This window comes from Cavia porcellus, unplaced genomic scaffold, assembly GCF_034190915.1.
Source record: "Cavia porcellus strain 051 isolate PalLab524CR breed Dunkin Hartley unplaced genomic scaffold, mCavPor4.1 scaffold_13, whole genome shotgun sequence".
In the NCBI taxonomy this organism is placed as follows: domain Eukaryota; kingdom Metazoa; phylum Chordata; class Mammalia; order Rodentia; family Caviidae; genus Cavia; species Cavia porcellus.
The window spans coordinates 38295620-38315222 of NW_026947496.1; the positions used below are offsets into that span (position 1 = coordinate 38295620).

General features: G+C 34.7%; 1 protein-coding gene across 2 annotated transcripts in view; it reads left to right on the forward strand.

Moving 5' to 3' along the window:
* The window catches only part of Chrm3 (cholinergic receptor muscarinic 3), a 448118-nt gene that overhangs the window by 137255 nt on the left and 291260 nt on the right, over nt 1-19603 (forward strand). Inside the window, exon 2 of one of the 2 annotated variants that reach the window (XM_063259678.1) lies at nt 4532-4640. The exons of the other annotated variant lie outside the window; for it this stretch is intronic. The gene's annotated coding sequence lies outside the window, so the exon portion shown is untranslated. The remainder of the gene's footprint in view (nt 1-4531; nt 4641-19603) is intronic. 2 annotated transcript variants of the gene reach the window in all.

The following is a 19603-nucleotide window of genomic DNA, read 5'->3' on the forward strand; positions in this document are numbered from 1 at the left end:
GTATAAAATTAGAACACAAGCCCCAAAATAATTCGTATCAGAGGATAACTTTGGAATTTCTTTTATATTGGGAGCAGTTCTAACAGCCTGAGGGCTTCAGCCTCACTGCTGCAAAGCCCAGGCTCCTGGGATAAGTTCCCTACATGTTCTCTCTCCCAGCTGCAAGAAGAAAATTGGTCCAGAAGTTAACTTACTGAAGCCCCAGTGAAGCTGTGGAAAGCCAGCAACACAAAAATAGGCAATCCTTCTCTTCCATTGTCTTCCCACACACCAAGATACACTGTGTCCCTGCAGCATTCCACCCATTACCCACAGCCAAGGAAGTCCCCCACCTTAGGCAGAAAGAGACTGAACACTACACACTGTGGGCATCATGGATATTTCTAGAGAGATCCGAAATCACATCCCGGGAGATGCAGGGGAGACAGAGAGACTCAGTGAAGCTGAGCCAAAATGGGAACTTTCCTATGTCTCTAAATACTGGGCAGATCTGAGACAGCATGCTATTCTAACCAACATTCTCCATGCCATACAAAGGAAGCCCTCAATTGAGGCTTGGAACTGTGTCAATTGCCATGGGTTAGAAAGCAGAACTCTTGAGTCAGGGTCAAGGAGAAGTTCAAAGTGAGCACAAAGGAACAGAATGAGTCGTCTGGAGCAGAGAGCTTCTGAGCAGAAGATCTCTGGAGAGTACAGCAAGACAACTGAGGGATTTGCCCTACAGCAAGGCAAGTGGGAGGTCACTGGTAGAAGTGCACTGAGCACCAAGTGTTGGGCAACTTCTGTGTATCACACCCTCTTCTAGCCAAATTAACTGAAGTGGTCAGATCTTGGCAGAGACAGGGCTTCTCTTTGGACATGGGATTTGACCATGTCCAAAGCATGATTTGCAGACAAGAGGAAGCTCCAGGGAGACTGATAGCTATCACCACTCCCAGGCCAGTAGAGCAATGCGTAGGGATATAACCAGCCTGCTTCCCTGCAAGAAGACAAGAACTACAGCATAAAACGAACTTTGAATCAAACACTAGGGCTGTATGTGCCTGGGTCCAATCCAACAAGTAGATTGAAGAGGTGGAAAATACATCTTGACAAATGAAACTAAGATTACATCACAGGAAAACAGAACCTAACTAAAGAGATCTTCATACTAACAGCAAAGTCTCTTCACCTTATTTCACTTCAATATTTACTTCTCACACATACAGACATATATGTAACACTCCAAAAAAATATGAACATGAAAAAACAAGGCAATAAAATGTCTCCAAAGACTCGCAACTCTCCCAAAGCAGATACAAAGGGTTCCATTGGAGAGGAGATCAAAGATCAAATAGCTGAGCTGTATAAAATGATTAAAGAGGAAGCAAAGAAACTCAGTGAGTGTAAAAATGATATAATCAAAGAGATAGTGTAATTAACAAACAATTTCATCAGTATGGTTAAAGAAACCAAATAAAAAATTAGATAGGATGACCAAAAGCTTTCTAAACATGAATGTTATTTTCCCATAGAAATTGAGCCCAAAGAATGTACCAAACAGAAATCCCACAGAATTTTATGAATATATATTTTTTCCATTGAATATGTTAGCAGCAGAACTCATATACGTAAAGTGAGTGTCACACTTTGGGGACATATTGGAAATACAAGACTACACTTAGAGATACCTCAAAAACACAGAGAGAGAAAAAAATTGGTCCTAACAGCCAGTAAATGATGAAAGGACTAACTTAAGATCAATTGAAATTAGAGAAAAATTAGAGGGCAGCACACATGGAATAAAAACTCTGTTTGAGAAATCATAGTTGAAATCTCAAACATGGAGAAGGAACTCAATATGCAGATAAGAGAGGCTTATAGAACTCCAAATAATTATGAGAGAAGATTCCTACATCATAGTCAAAATCTCAGACTGTTATTAGCACAAGGACAGAATCTTAAAACCTTCCAGAGAAAAGCAAAAAACAATTTATAAACATAAATCCACTAGGAATACATACATTGAAGGCTGAGAAAGTTCGAGATGAAGCTTTTCAAGCCCTAAAAGAAAACAACTTTCAACTTAGAGTAATACATTCCACAACATTATCTTTCATAATCTTTGGAAAAGTAAGAACACTTTATGGTGAGGAACATTTTAAGAAAATCATGACCATCAAATCAACATTCAAACAAATCCTCAAGGATATACTAAACATAGACAATGAAGCCAACAAAACCAACAAATACAGTGGAACGAGTGCATCATGTGATATGAGCAGTTAAATGGAAAGCAAACAGTAAGACAATCAAAGGCAGAAAAATATTGTGATGACAGGAATAAGTCAGTACAGTTCAGTAATAACCCTCAAAGTAAATAGCCTCAACTCCTCAAATAAAAGACCTAGATTGACAGACTAGGCGATAAAAACATAACTTGTTGGTTTGCCACATTTCAGAGATACATCTAACCCCCAAAAAATTAATAACTTAAAAAAATCAAAAGATGAAAAACAATACTCCACGCTCCCAAAAGCAAACAAGAAAAGCAACCTTATTCTCAAAGTAGCCATCAAGAAAACTGATCAGAAGAAACAAGTTCACGACACATTAGTTAAGGGAACAATTCAACACAAAGTGGTAACACTTGCAAATGTATGCATCAAATATCAGTGCACCCAGCTTCATAAAACAAACTCCATTAGGCTTAAAACATCAGATAAATGTCAACATAAGCTAGGAGGGAGCCTTTGTACCCCACCTTCATAAACAGGTCTAGCAGACCAAAAACTCAAGGAAGAAATATCAGAGTTGACCCACAACTTTGAATAAATGGACTTGATAGATATGTGCAGAGTGTTCTACCCCACTACAGCACAATATACATTCTTCTCAGAAGCAAATGAAACTTTCTTCAACATAGATTTCATATTAGTCTGTTTGGCTTGCTCAAATAAATACAAAGCAAAAGAAATTATCCCATGTATTCCACGAAATCATATAGCACTTGAACTAGAAATCGGTCACTAAAGAAACCATGAAAATTTTAGACACCTGGATGTCAAATTTGAATATCCAGTGATCACAGAAAAAAATAAAGGAATGAATTAGACCATTTCTAAAAACAAAAAATTAATAACAGTACAACCTACCAGACATTCACACAGGAAAGGACTTTATGAACAGAACCTTAATTGTACAAGAAATAGCCTCAAGAATCAACAAATGGAATTGTATCAAATTAAAAAGCTTCTGGACAGCAAAGGAATCAATCAGCAGAGTGAAGAGACAATCTACAGAATTGGAAAAAAATACTTTACTATTGGTTACTCTGACAGCACTAACTGAAAATTTATGAACTCAAAACAATTAGACTATCCAAATTGAAAGACTCAGTCAAAGAATGAGCACAGTGAATGAATAGATACTTCTCACATGGACAAAAAATACATGGAGAAAAAAAAATCTCTGGCCACCATAGAAATGTGAATTTTACAAAGTTAAGATTCCAATTTTAGGGCCAGGAATTTAGCTCAGTGACACAAAGCACCTGCTTGGCAAGCACAGGGTCATGAGTTCGATACTAGGTACCAAAAAAGAAAAAAAAAAAAAATGATGATCTCATCTTTCTTCCAAAAGTAATGACTATCATCAAAAACTCAAACCGTTCCAAATATTATCAAGCCTAAAAAAAGAACTCTTCTTCACTGTTGATTGGAATGTAAAGGAGAACAACTACTAAAGAAGTCAAACACAGAGATTTAAAAGAAAAGCTAGAAATTCCATTTGACTCAACTTTGGGTATTGTTCCAAAAAGGTAATGGCATCATTCCACAGGAATGTGCATGCCTATGTTTATAGCAGCACAACTCACAAGAGCCAAATCTTGGAAGCAGCACATATATCCATCGATAGGTGAATGAATAAAGAAAATTATTCTGTCAAATAAGATGGTAAATGATTCATTTGTAGGAAAATAAATGCATCTAGAGACCACAATATTAAGTTAAACAGATCAGACACTTAAGCTTAAATATTGAATTATTTCTCTTAAGAAACCCAGGGTTTCTCTAAATAATTTTAAAAACAATACATCTTTCGCAAAAGGAATCTAGATATAGAAATGGTAGATAAAAAGAACTAAAATACTTTAAATACATGCACATACCCCGTAAGATGAATGTAAACATTATATACTGCAAATATGTATTAATAGAAAATAAATGTAAAAAAAATAAAAACTTTGGGATTTTTTATACAGAATTTCTTATTGAGGGATTCCTGGTCTTTCAGAAACATTATATCAATTTATTACCAGATTTACTTCTCAATATTACTTAACATTTCTGAGTAAATCCTCCATTCTCAGGGCTGTTCTTCATATTATGTGTGAAGATAATATGTAAGTTAGGGTTCTTAAAATGGATGGGCAAACATTTAAGATAATGATTTATCAATGATGATGCTACAGATTGGAAAACCATCCCTGTGAGAATTATACGAAGTGATACTTACAGACTGATTTTGCCATCTTTATGTGTCTGCTTAGGTATGAACAGTAATGGCCTTTATTTCACTTCCGAGTTCCTTGGTAAACTGTGGACTGAATGAACTGTATCCATCTCCGTCATGATGTACAACACCAAGTCTTGTGACTGGTAGGTATTTTTTATTCAACTTTGTTTATATAGTTACAATGAAATTTTCAACAAAGGATAACTTTATTATTATAATTTTGTAAAAGGCATATGTTCATGTTTCTGATCTAAAATGTGGGTGAACTTTGTCTTTCTGTATCAACCAATTGTCCAATTAAGAAACAAAGTAACAAATATTTTGCGTAATAGGTGGTATAGACTTACAGACAGAATTAGAGTGTGTAATTTTATTTTGTTTTAATTGGATAAAAATCCACTGGAAACTCTGGTTTCTGTTCAGATTGCATAAATCTTTTCCTTTACCAAAAAAGCCACTAGACACTTTCAATGTCTTCTGATTCTTTAATATTATATAAATCTAACCAGGAGTGGTGGCACATGCCTGTAATCCCAGCACTTAAGAGACTAAGGCAGGAAGATCTCTGTGAGTTTGAGGTCAACTTGAGATGCATAGTGAGACATTGTCTCAAAAAATATATAAATATAGTATCAGTGTAAGCCTAAAAAACTTTTACATCATTTGATAGTTTGAAACATTTTAGTTTTATTGTAATTTTACCTGACAGGGTATTTGATGTGTTTCCACTCATACATGTATCATATTGCTAACCACTTTATATTTATGGTGTCATGAGAAAGGGAATCATACCTATTAGATCTTAATTTAGTACCAGATTCAATTTTTGTCATGTAATTAGTCCCTCGCCAGTGGCTTCAGCTTTCCCATCCGAAAAATGTGGAAAATAATTTGTGCTTTATCTTAATTTGTAATATTACTCTGAAGGTTAAATAAAGGCATGATTGTGAAATTATTGTATAACAGGCAATAAAGCTAGTTTTCAAGATCTTTCTAGACATTAGATGTCATTTCTATTTAAGGAACAGTGGTCTATTACATGAATAAAATGTTTGCATACAAATGATCACATCTTAAAAGATGACATGTATTCACTCACTGATATTGTAGTTTTGTGCTTGCATATGCAAGGTCTACAGTCAAACTTCTGAGGTTGCAGTTCAGTTCTATAATTGTTAAACTTTGCAAAGTGACTTTCCTCCCTGTGTCTTAGTTTTCTCACCTGTAAAATGAGGCTAACAGTAACAGATCTTACATAATCTCCCAGTGTACATTACTGTACTCAAGCGTTTACCTTACCTATACTATGCTAGCCTCAGTAAGTTGTCAGATAGTTTCCTGGGGAGGGTGGAATTATTGGGATGACCATATTTTAAAATCAAAAACCTCTTGATTCAAAGCCACTTACTAATTAATTGTGGGACCAAGAATTTTCCTTCATCCTTTTGAAGTATCAGTTTCTGAGAAAGTAAGTGGAAATTATGATATAGGCTGTACTGATTTTGTTCAGAGGATTTAACACAACTTCTGCAAAAGAATAGCAGTTGCCATCTTCACTGGGAATTTTAAAAATACATCACAATTTGTCATATAATGTGATTTTCAAATAACATAACTCAGAGACCCTCTGAGTTTGAAACTATGTCATATTTAGGCAACATTTAAGAATGTACCCAATTAAAAGATTATTTTTGTTAGGTTCAGAATTTTAAAAAAAAGAGATGAACAAATATCTCAAGTTGAGAAATACAAATATAACTTGAATTTGGCATTCTCATTAAAAAAATAAAAATGAAAAATCAATTGTCTTTTTAAAAACTATCAAGAGAGACCAGATCTGTGCTTAATTTGTTATAAAATGCATGCTGTTACCATATTTAAATATGTCTTCCATTTTCAAGAAAGGGAGGAACCTAGAAAGGATGTAGAAATGTAAACATATATCACAGAGTGATGGAAATAAGGGCTTTACATAATCACATGGCTCAACATTGTTCAACACAATCACATGTTCGACATGGGATTAGAGACTTGCCTTTATATGAAAAACCTAAGGCATTGTCTCTTGGGTTTGTATTGGACAAAGTTAAGAAGTTTTAATGGGCGAGTAGCATTTTTCCAAGTGAGTCATGCATTTTTTCCTGAAGCTGAGAAGCATTGATAACTGGGGGCAGCAGTTGGAGCCAGGAGCGTGGACACGTGCTTTGTGTTTGTCTCCTTAGGCCAGTGATGTCTGGCTGGCAGATCTCACTCAGACCAGAAGGCCAAGTCTTGCTCTCTCACATGTTCATTGTAAACCGTCTGAGTTTTAAACACACAGGATTTGGAGGTGTGTTCATAAGCGCAAACCTATGCAGCATGGGCACCGGGCAGGCCTGGCTGCTGCTTGGCTGTCCATGTGTCCATGTGTCTATGTGTGAGGGCCTGGGGAAGACATGTCTTTGGTCCTGTTTTTCCAATGTCTGTCTCACTCCATACTTCTAGTATCTCTCTGTTCCCAACATGTTTATTTTGAAGTCTCACTTTAGGATGTAATAAAAATAAAAAAGAATTGTAAATGGTTGGAGTGTCAACTTCACTAAAAGACAGATTTTCATGGATTCTTATTTTCAGGAGTTTTCTTTCCTATTTTCAGAGTTTTGTGGACCACTGTATATTCATGATGCTTGCCTTAAAAATTATCTCTGATTTTAAAATTTTTCGTCCACAGAAGATTGGTTTTAGTCAACTATCAGTCTAATATTTCTTAGAACATCATCTTCAATCATTAAAGAAGAGTGAAGTATTTCATTCATTATCATAGGGTCAGAGTATGGAGGACACATAAGGTTTCAGACCTAAAGTCTAATACAAATTGGACATAGAATGGCTGGGGATTTAGCTCAGCAGCCTAAGCGCCTATCTGACAAGTGTGAGGCGGTGAGTTCAATGCTTGGTACCAAACCAAAAAAAAAAAAAAAAAAAAAAAAAAAATGTGGACATAGAAGATATGCAAAATGTTTACCTGTGTCATTTTAAGAATTGACACACTTGATTAGCACATAACTTTAATTATGACATGAACATGAAAAAGATAAAAATAACTCTGGGAACAGGCTGTATGGCAGGCAGGACAAGCCAAAAATGAGCCCTTTAATAATGTGAGTTCCTGATGAAAGTGCCTGGCATAGAGTCAATGAATTGTAGACATCCCAGGAAGTGTCTGAGACCCTCTCCTGTCTGCTGCAGACTGCCTCTGCCTCTGCTGGCCAAGATCTACCTAGAAGCAGCCTAGACTTTTATGCATATCATGACCCCAGGGGCATGGTTATGCATGCTAACTGTCCTCTTCTTCTGGACTGAGTGTACATGCTTTGTCATCTCTGAAAATGCCCTTAATCTTCATAGTGCATCTGACTCTCCCCTGCCTTTTCACCTACGTCCAGTGTGCCTAGCTATGCTATAGACCTAGACCACACTCAGTTCTCCTGAAATGATTGAGTTACGAGTCTATCTTACTTATTCCACTGTCAGATTACTGAGGGCACTCTACAGTCTTATTCATTCTTGTTTTTCCAGTGTCTATCTTTCAACAAATAGTTACCGAGTAAATTAATTACTGAAATGATTAATAACAACTTGGATTTTTCAACTGAACAAGAAATAGTTGCATTTGTAATGATTCAAAGATTCCTATGAAATGTTAGTATGTATAGTTTTCTATTTGTTATTAATAGAAACCTGCAAAAAGTGTAATTGGAAAAATGTAAAGTGGTAACAATATTTATGTTATTTTAAAATATGTAATTTATGTTATTTTTAAAAATGTAAAGTAGTAGCAATATTTATGTTATTTTAAAATTTTAGCAAAGTATAAAACTCTGTTAATTTATTGGTTTACCATTAAGAATAGTATGTTTAGAAATGGCATTTCAATAGTGATAAGAAGTTACTTGGCCAAGTGTGGCAGTGCACAAGTGTCATCATAGCACTCCGGATGCTGAGGTAGGAGGACTGCCATGTGTTCAAGGCCAGCTTGGGCTGCATAGTGAGTTTGAGGTCTGACAGAACTGCAAAGTGAGATCCTGACTCAAAAAGGAAGAAAGAAAAAGCAAACAAGAGAAATTATTTAATGGCTTGTTTTCTGAGGGTAAAATGACTTTCTCCATATGAGGTAATAAGAAAAAGAAAGAAATAATATGATTAAGATTTTTATTATAATAACTATTGCATTTATTGTAATTCCTTCTGGCCAATACTCCATCACAAACTGTCAGTACACATATCAAGCCATATGGTTATGTGTTGTATGTATGTATGTAAAATACAAAGTTTATGTATGCCTCAAAGAAATACTAGAAATGCTTATTTCATATAACCAAGGAAGATTCTTATTTATTCATCTGGTTTGATGAAGTTGGAAAATATGTGTGGTAAGTGTAATAAAAGATTCATATAGATTTGAACTGCTATTTAGGAATAATGCAAAAAAAAAAAGGAAGGAAAAAACCCTTCTCCATGAAAATGAGTAACTAAATATTACTCAGAGGACTTAAAATTGTTTAAGTGTGTATTCTTGAATTGTACCATTGTGTAAGGTTAGCCAGAAAAGCTGGTAAATCCACTCAAACAGTGTTTGAAGGCTGGACCCTCTTTCTAGTTGCTCCCAAGGTGCAGTGTATATCTATCTATGTACACTGAGGTCAGTATGCATTGATAAAAGAGTTATAATTAACACAGATTATTCCACGGAGCTCAGGTCTCACAGATGGTTCCAGGCAGGTAAATGGAAAGCAGTAAGCAAATAAAGATATTTTAAGAGAAGAAAATGTGTACTCATGTTTTCAGTACTTGAGCTATTTTAGATTGACCAGCATCAAACAAAAATGATTTTAAATGAATTATATATCAAGAATACTCAACTAAAAAAAATATTCATCTATTGTGTAAGGAGAAATATGGTAGAGTCATACAGGTATTATAACATTATTAAATCTTTAATATATTCAAGTAGGTATAGCAATATACCAAGAATTAATTATTTTCAAAAATAAAAAAGTGAAAGTGTTACTTCAAAACCATATAATAGAAAATCAACAATGGCTACCATAATACATCCTGTTATCTTTAAAATCGCTACCAGAATCATCAGACCCAGTAAAATCAAACAGAACAAGGCAGAATAAAACCAAATCTAACAAAACTATGAAAACAATACAGGAATTCAAAACAAGATAATAAGAAATTAACAATGGTGCCCATCTTCCCTTTTTAGATGCTTCCTCTGCTATCATTTTCATAATATCTATTGTACATTTTGGATCCCACAAACTTCTTCAACTTTTTAAGCTAGGATATAACACAATGTTCAGCCAAACGCGTCTGAACCTTTTCACCCATGAGTGTGATCTCAAGTTGCATCCATTACTTTTAAGAGTCTTGAGATTCTCTCTCTTTATAGCTATCTTTCCATTTACAAAAATATCATAATTTTCTTATCCATTCTGTGGTTAATGGGAAAGTTACCTCTGCTTTATTCTGGCTTCCTGCTGCATTGGAACAATTGTTTTATCTCCTCTGACTTTTTGATCTATGAATTTCATTTCAAGTTAAATTTGTTTCTTATATTTTGAGGGCTTGTTTCTTGATCCACTCTCCCTGTTTATTTTTATTGGTGAATTAAGATACTCTACATTAATGTTTACAACCAGCAAGCAGTGGCTCATCTCAGCCATGCTATCCTCCTGCTATGGGTCCCTCACTTTTCCCCTTCATTCAATTTCCTGTCTTGTTTGGTGGTCCTCCTCAGCTGCTGTTCCTGGAACCGTGGTCATCTTTATCTCTCTCTAGAAAATCCTTCAGCACTCTCTGTAGAGTTGGTTTGGTGGTCATGAATTCCTTCAATTTTTCTTTATCATGGAAATATCTTATTTTTCCATCAATTTTTAAAGATAGTTTTGCAAGGTATGTCAATCTGGGTTGAAAGTTCTTTTCCTAAAACACTTCATTCCAAGCGCTCCTTGATTTGATGGCTTGTGTTGAGAAGTCTACCGTGATTCTGATGGGTTTTCTTTACAGGTGATCTGTTTCTTTTCTCTAACAGCCTTTAATTTGTTCTTGAATTTCTGGGATCTTGACTGGATGTAGATTTATTTTGGTTGTGACTGACTGGATTTCTATATGCCTCACTTATCTGCATGTAAGTTCCTTTGCTCATGCTTGGGAAGTTCTCTGCTATTACTTCAGTAAATAGTCTCTTTATGTCAATTTTGTTGACTCTGTTTTTGCTGACGTCTATCTTTTTTTTCTTTTTTTGTTTTTTTGAGACAAAGCCTCACCTTTGTTGTTCTGACCTTGAGCTCATTTTGTAGCCCAAGGTGGTCTCAAACTTGCAGTGATCCTCCTGCCTCAGCCTCCCAGTGCTGGGATTACAGACATATGCCACCACACCAGGCATCATCTATCATTAGTAAGTTATTTGTCTTTGTGTCATCTTGCAGCCATTGAATTATCTCCTGGTTCCTTGTTAGTTTTAAGAGACCTTTCCATTTGTGATTCCTAGCTGCCATCCTGTCTTCAAGGTCTGAAAGTCTATCTTCATTTTCTTTCAAGCAGTTGAGTTTTTAATTTCCTGGATATCACTTTGAATCTGTTTCATGTATCGTAATTCTTTCCTGTATTTTCTTTCAAGGTTTCCATCATTTACCTATGACATTTTTAATCACAAAACATCCTATTTTGATCTTTCCAAAATGAACATTTTGATAAAATATTTGTATCATAATTTTAAAATAACTTGTGTAATACTGATCATTCCTTAGTCTTTCTAATGTTGTAGAAATTCTCAAGACTTGTTCACCATCATATTGTACTGAAGAGTGTATTTATTGTGGGAGCACATTGAGCCAGAGATTCTGAACACCATGAAACCTAAATGGGAAAACTTTTATTATCACAGCGAGAGAAGACAGACAAATTGGGGAAGTTTCATCGTTCAGTCAGAGTTTAAATCCTTTCTGAATTGAAGCCTGGAGTGACATGAAAGTGTGGCACTTTTAGTACCTAGTCACACAGAAGTTGGCTCTGAAACTAGAGTCACTGATCACGCATGTTTCCTAAATTACCAATATAATATATGGTGTGCCCTTAACAGTGTGTGATGAGATAATTCAAAACCTGGGAAAAACAAGTGTCTACCATGAACTGTGCTGTGTTTTCAAAGTAGAAAGTAGAGTGATAATTTTTAGTGATCTTTGGATACAATGTAATGTCTTTTTGAGCTCACTAAATATCAAACTGTTTATTAGATTGCCATGATAGACAAAGCAGATAATTCCTCTTAGGATAAAAGACAAACATAACTATGCATGCACTTTTTAAAATATTTTCTGTCCATGAAGCACAGACTCATGTTTGAAAATTTATATTCTTAGATTCTCTGACTGTGTGTGATTTTAATGGCTTTCCTAAATAAAGATGCTGAATTCATGCTATTGCTATGTCAGTATTTTATCACAAGTGAACCACAAGAGATTTTGTGCACATTCTTGATCATCCATGTCTTAAATTAACTTTTCAGAAAATATATGAACAAAAGTATAATGCAATCAATGATAATTTCTAATGCCTTTTTGACAGTGAAGCAATGCTGATTGAGGTAGAGAATGACGAACAATTCACCTCGCTCCCCTACTTTACAGAGGGAAAATAAAATAAAAATATTCCTGCCAATGTAAAGACCATTAACAAAGAATTTATGCCTCTCTATCCTAAGTACTAAAAACCTCAAGGTACACTACCCTAAAATACAGTACAGTGACTACAGTTCCTTTTCAGCATCCTCCTAAGATTAAGCCTATTAAAATACAATATATTAAATAGATCAGTGTTAGAGATCTCCTTTATGCCAAAGGAAATATGCACAGCTTCTACCTAGAAGAGGCACAGAAGATAAGTTTGCTAGATAGAAATGTTAACAAACTGTGGCAATAAAAAAAGTCATTGCGTGTAAAGAATTCTGAATTGTTAGCTTGTTTCGGTTATTGTCTCTCCCTGGGAGACTAACACAAATCAGGGAACATAGAAGAACATGAATGTTAATGGAATAGAATTGAATGATGCTGCTGTGTATTAACTTCTGTAGGATATCTGTTGCAAGCTTAGAGTGTATTAATCCAAGATTTATTTACTTTAAAAATCAGATCCATGCTAGACTTCAGTCTGGTACTTTTGCTCATTTTTGGGACTAGGAGCCCTTGATGGCTGTTCTGAGAAGGGCGAAGCATACTTAAGCAGGAGAGGTTGTCATCTTCCTTAGCTCCTGTTCTCTTTTTACCTGTGAATTTAAAAAGTCAACCTGATTATGTTGCTCTTGTTAATCATACTTTCATATTTAGCTGACTGCTGAGCAAACCTAATTCTTTATATCTGAATTCGGTGTTAATATTGTTCCAATTTCCTTTAAACCCATCTTCTTCACTACCTTGCTGTGAGTAGCATTCGGACCTGTGCTTTTCTTTAACCATTGCAATAAAATGTTTAATGGTCCATCTAAATTCAGTGTTACTCCCGCTCCCGCATCATTGCCCTTGACATTGCAGTATTTTACTCTCTGTGAAAATGTCTCCCATAATCACATTCCCATTATCACAAGTTTGAAATCAGGTGCCTTTTTCAAAGGGAATAAGAAACTCTATAATATGACTATAAGAATTTCTCCTAATTTATAGTCAGGCATCACCTGTCATGTACCTAACATAGCACCTTGGCTAGCACTTTGCGCAATCAGACACCTTAAACTTGTTACTGTTATTGAGCTAGTGGATTACCATTATGGAAGCAAGAAAATTATAATAAAAATCCATATTTCCACATTCTTATGTTAACAACTTTGCAATAATGTTAGGAAATATTTTAAGCTATGTTTGTTATACCTTTCTATAGTGAAGTTATATACTGTGGAGCTAAGTTGTAGAACTGAAATCTACACTCTGGTCTGGCTGACACCAAGGTCCAAGCTGTTAATACAACACCATAAAAAATTTGTCTCTGTCACCCAAACTTCCTGAAATGCAATGATTAATATTTAATGTACAAACTGGATGCTAGGGCTCTATTCAGCTGAATTTTTAAAAGAAATAAAAGTCATGCACCTAAAAAGTTTTCTACAGAGTCAAATATTTGTCTATAAAGACATTATAGATAGTGAAATGGATGAAACTGAAATTCATAATTTATACAAGCAAAGAAACAATAAACTGCTATTGGAAGTTTCAGCAAACTTTTAATTTATGTCACCTAATTAATATAATTACACCCTTATGCTATGTATGGGTGGAATCTGTATTATCCTCTAGAAACCCTTGGAGACTCAACCACCTTCTTGAGAAGGTTTATATTTTCTTTATTCCAAAGTGGACATTGGACAAGGAAAGAGACCACCAAGAGATATATCCAGGTGCAAATTCTCTCTCTTAGTTTATGGAATCCAAATGAATTTTATTCCTCTAAGAATAAATAGATAGTCACATAAATATCTTGCCCCAATCGAGAAGGTGAGGTCAGCTCAGAGGTTACATAATGTTGCTCAAGTTTTTCTGATAGTTAACTTAAAAAGATTAATCACAGTGACACTAAAATTAACAATATTTGGGAAAACGAGAATGGCTGAATCTAAAAACAGTTGAAAGGACTGGAATTATCTCTCTACCAGTTATCCAGACCCCCCCCAAAAAAATGACACTTTTATGGCTGCTGCTTTTAAAGACATTTTAAAAGACATTTAAAGATGTATTTCAATAATCATGAAGAATTCCAAATTCCTCAGATTCACAGAATTTTGTGTTTCATTGTCGTCTTTGTTATTTTTTACTATAAACAGGGACCCATTTCAAAGCAAGATCAGAAGGTTGCGATGAAAATTTATTATTTTGACTCTAAAGAGAGGTGCGGTTAATGAGCTGGGATTCTCTTTATTTCTAGCAAATCTGTAAAGAGCTAACTAGACATCTGATGAGAGGCTATTTGTAGGCAGCTAATTTAGACTGAAACAAATAGTTGTGAAGAGTGAGGAAATCCTACTAAAAAAATAGCAGAATCACATCAAATAGGAGTGTTAGAGTAATTTACTATTCTTGGCAATCTAGCAGCTGTTTTAACTAAAGCATTCCTCTTTTTCATGATTTCTGCAATAAGGACAGGAAATGGTTCGAAAAGCACACTGGCTTTCCTGTAACAGACTTCTGTAAAAATTTAATAGCCAAAGTGATTTTTCAAAGCTCAATTTTTTGTCATTTCAGAGAATCTTTAATGAGATAATGAATGTTTCTAACTTTAGCCACTTAGAAATTATCCTAGAAATAGAATAAAGAGAAGAAGAAATAAAGTTTGACCTAAGACATTCATTAAAAGAATATAATATTGTAAAAAAGTATATGATATTGCATTTTAGGATTAGTTTTATAAAACAATGATATTCTAGATAAATATTGAGAAAATAACTTAGAAACCTAATGAAGTAGAACATACATTACATTTTGTATTTCTCTGCTTGTTTGTTTCAGATAAGGAAATAGTAGGACTGGATATTTATGGAAGTTAAATAGCAAAACATGACAGAATTGGAATGACAAAAAAATACTTATCTACATATTCAAATCCACTTTCCAGTCTGAAAGTGGCTTAATGGAAGCATATGTTCTAACCACTGCAGCTATCTATATTTTTTTAGCTAACAAAGTACATTTTTCAATGGAACTTTTGCCTTTGTCTTGTTCTAGAATCATTAAGAAAACAGTACTGCACAAAAAATATGTAAAAGTACTTTTGAAGGTTATTAACTTTGATTCCAAATTTTTAGTTTGGATAGAAAAAAAAATCCTGTGCATTATTTCTTTTCAATACTGTAAGAAAGTACCACAAAGTAGAAGGCAAAATAGTACAAATGTATCATGGTTTTGGAGGACAGAAGTCCACAATCAAGTTGTTGACAGGGCTGCTTTTACCAGAATGACCCAAAAGACATCATATTTCCTACCACTTCTACCTTCTGGTGCTCCCATGCCTTCCGGGGCTGGTGATTGTATCATTCAAATCTTTGCCTCCAACTACACATCCTCTTCTCTGTGGGGGTCATATCTCTGTTAGAAGAATGTGTGTGACAAGGGCCCACCCATATAGTTCAGGATAATTTCTCCACTATAAGATCCTTACTTTGATCCCATCTGCAAAGACTCTTTTTTCACATAAACTTATATTTACAGATTCCCCGGGTTAGGATACTAGAGCAGTCATAATAGTTAGAATTATTATTCATCTCCATGCTGCAACCTAATCTCAAGCAATTTTAATTCTACTGCGTTTTGTAGGATTATTGGAATATAGAGTTAAAACTAATCAAAACTGTCATCACTGTAATAGTATAGGATAGAAGATATTTGAGATTAAAAAAGTTAATTAACTTTTGAACCAACTTATTTTATTTTAATACTTTATTTGATCTCAGCTGTTGAAGTTGTATGATAAAGTTCTGTTTTTCTGCCCTAACTAAATGTTGTGGGAATAAAGTTTCAAATATTTTATGAAAAATTAATTTATTTTATTACAAATTTATTTTATAACATTTGTCAACCTGTTTTGTATAGATGGTCTCAGTTATATATGTTTAAAAATAGTGGTATATTTTCTATTAGATGTTTTTAAATTTCCACAATTATCTGTTGATAACTTTCTTCACATTCAGATAATTTGTTAACATGGTAAAGAAATTAAGAGGATGAAATAGCTTTTGTGATCTTGTCTTGTTTTATAACATTTCCAACTGAGAAAATGATATGCGTTAAAATATCATATAATCAAAACACTATTTTCATTCCAAGCATCTTTAATTTTGATTCAGCAACATGTCTGGAAGAGCAGAACAAGTTACAGATGTTAATGTGAGTCTGGAAGTTATGTCACTGTATCTGTTATTATGTTAACCAGTTTAAGTGAATTACTAATGTCTAGCAAGATATCACTTATTTTGGAATGAATTATATTAGCAATTTATCATAATAATTAGAGTAGCACAGACACTGTTTGGCCCTTAATTATACCTACTAATGGTTAAGGAAACTGTAGCTATTAAAATACACTGTATCTTTTATATCAGAATTGTTCATCTTCACCTAAATATCTTATTTTAGTTCTTTTTGATTCAAGCTTTTCTGTGTATGTTTCCTTTCAAGAATAATTTTGATCCAGATTATTTTCTTTTTATCCTAACTTGCTCTAAAATACTCTGAGACATTTATTCGTTAAGAGAAATAAATAGCTTGACTAGGAATACAAGCTGAAAGGAAATTTTGAAGAGGACGGCTTGACCAATTTTCATGAAGAAGTGCTTGCAATTCAACATTGGGTTTTAGGTCTACCAGCTTTATCAGACTCCCGCATCTCTGTGGAATTATAAGTCCAGTGGCAGAGAAATAGCCCCAACATAAAGTCCATGGTTCCTCTGGTCCAAATATGATTTCTTTCATTGATCATCAGTACATACACTATGTCTTGTTGCCAGTGTATTTTCAATGATACTATCTTATTAAATAATGCTTCAGAATTACCCTTACTTAAACTATCTGTAACCTTACTAAAACATGTAAGCTCTCTTTAGGAATTTGTTTTGTGTATTTCAAAAAACAGCTTAATAAAAATCATGAGGCACAGCTAAATTTTTCTTTCTCAATAAGTCTGATACATTATTTCTAAAAATGGTAGGTGTATTCTTTCTCAATACTCCAAATACAGCAGATATTCAGATAATATGCATTTCCTTTATTTTGACTCTAACCTACTGGCTTAGAGTATAAACTATTAGAATTTGTCTGAAGTACAGATTTGAACAATGCCATAGATTCTGCTTATTTCCTCTGGGGAATTGTTGGTTTTATGTCATCTTCCATCCCTATAAGTCAAAGTTGCCGCTATATCTGAATGAGTGTCTGATTTCTATTATAGTATGGAACACACCATGTATCTACTTGGAAAAGGAGCCTTGTAAAGATCTCCTTTTTGTTCAGGGTGCTTTTTGCTCTCATGGCTTTGACTGCTCTGTTGCATGTGGATTTGTGGTAACATAGAGGCTTCTCTGTTATGACATGATCAGAGCCTGATAGGTTTCCGTGGCTGATTCCCCCTCTGTTTGGCACCTGCTGGCGATGTCTTTTATTAGCAATTAATTTAACAATATTTCTCTATTCACCTTGTTTAAATGATCCTTGTGATGTATCTTGAAAGCACAGTAAAACATTTGTTACTGGAATTTTTGCAGTTCCACTGCTGGCTGAGATTTGCACTTTGGGCCACAGGGGGCCGTAACTGGGTTCTTGCTTAATCAGCTATTCCCTCCATCATTTCATATGGTCAGTTGTAGTTGGTCTCAAGGTGACTCTCCATCCACTTCAGAGCCATTTCCACGTCCTCAAAACCGAGAGACCCAGGAAATGTTGGATGCAATGTGTCTCGCACCTACTCATGCTGGACAGCCAAGTTCGCTTCCATGTGACCATGCCCCACGCTGGTATGTGCAGCCTGTTTCCAGAGCCCTAAATTGGAAACAGGACAAATGCTCTGAGTCACTTTGGCAATATTCTGTCTTTTCAATCTACCCCTTCCATCCTTTGAACAGTGCAAATAGAAGGAATATGTACCTCTCACCATAACTTTCTCTCTACTCCACACTTCCCTTGGTCTCCTCTTTTCTTCCATTATTCCTCATAAAAGAGCATCTTTTCTGAGTTTATCTACTGCTTGATTCAAGTTTAGTAACTAATCCCCAAGGAAGCATCAGGGCAAAGTCTCCCTTCAGTAGAGAACTCTGGGCCCTGAATGCCTGCTTAGTTAACTCTTGATGAAGTAAATGACAGCAAAGAAATGCAGTTAAAGTGCTTCTCTGTACATAATGCACAGCTCTCAATATCTCTTACTCAAAGATAACCACTCTTTTTTACATTTTCTGCCCTTAGGGCAAGAGAAAGTCTATGTTGTAACATAAATAAGTAAAAGTAAAAAGCATTGATTTAAGACTTATAATCATATTTTCTCCAAAATTTAAATATATATTTGAAGTGTGTTTACATGCATTGGGCACCTAAGCTTGCAAACATGATTCTTTCCATAACTCTGATTGCAAGCTGAGTTGGACAAGAATTGAATCAAAGTCAGTGGTTACAGTCAATATTGACCTTATGGAGAGATTTGACTCCATTCTCATTCAGTTCAGTTTGCAACCAGAATCATGAAGAGAATTGGGTTTGTGAATCTAGATATCACTTACATATGTGAGTACATAGTCCTGCCACCTATTATATATAGGACAGTATGACAGTTCCTTATCTTTTCTCCTTTAATACATGAATTTAAAAGTAGACACCTAAAAAGGATTGCTTTTTAAAGTTGTGAATAAGGTGCAATAGCAGATAAAGACTCCAAAAGCATTAAAATATACAAGGCCCCTAATCATACATTTACACAGAGTGACTTGTTTTACAAATTGGCCACTATTAGCTCATCATATACAGGCAATGACAATAACCGCTCGAGGAAACTGTCAAGAGATCTTTTGTAATTATTGTTAAGAAAGAAAGATTCAAATACTGTGATCCTGCAAATTATTAGTTGCACCAAATTACAAAATGTGTGCCTTTGGAAAGAGATCTTATCTGCTGTGGTCTACAAGGGCTGTTCTTACTTATGTGAACTCTACATTTAATAAGCAATGAGAAAGAATAATTGAGAGTGGAAAGAACAAAACATCACCTCCATTATTAGCAAAAGAACTTATTAGTTTATAACACTTATGAAGAAAATTTCCTCAGAATTGGGTTTCAAAGCTGATCCAGGCCAAGTATCTCCCCATAGGATTGAATTGGATCCATGAATATCTAGACTGGAAGTATTCAAAGGGAAAATAGACAGTCAACTGTAGGACTAACCAAGATGAACTTTTAAGACGATGTCTGGAATTATATGATTTCCCCCACTGTGTGTTACTTTCTGATTAATTGAATTTTGGAGTTTCTTCCAAAGTTGGCTACCCATTCCTTTCCAAAGTAATCAGAAGAAATATTTATATTTTTGTTTAAACAAA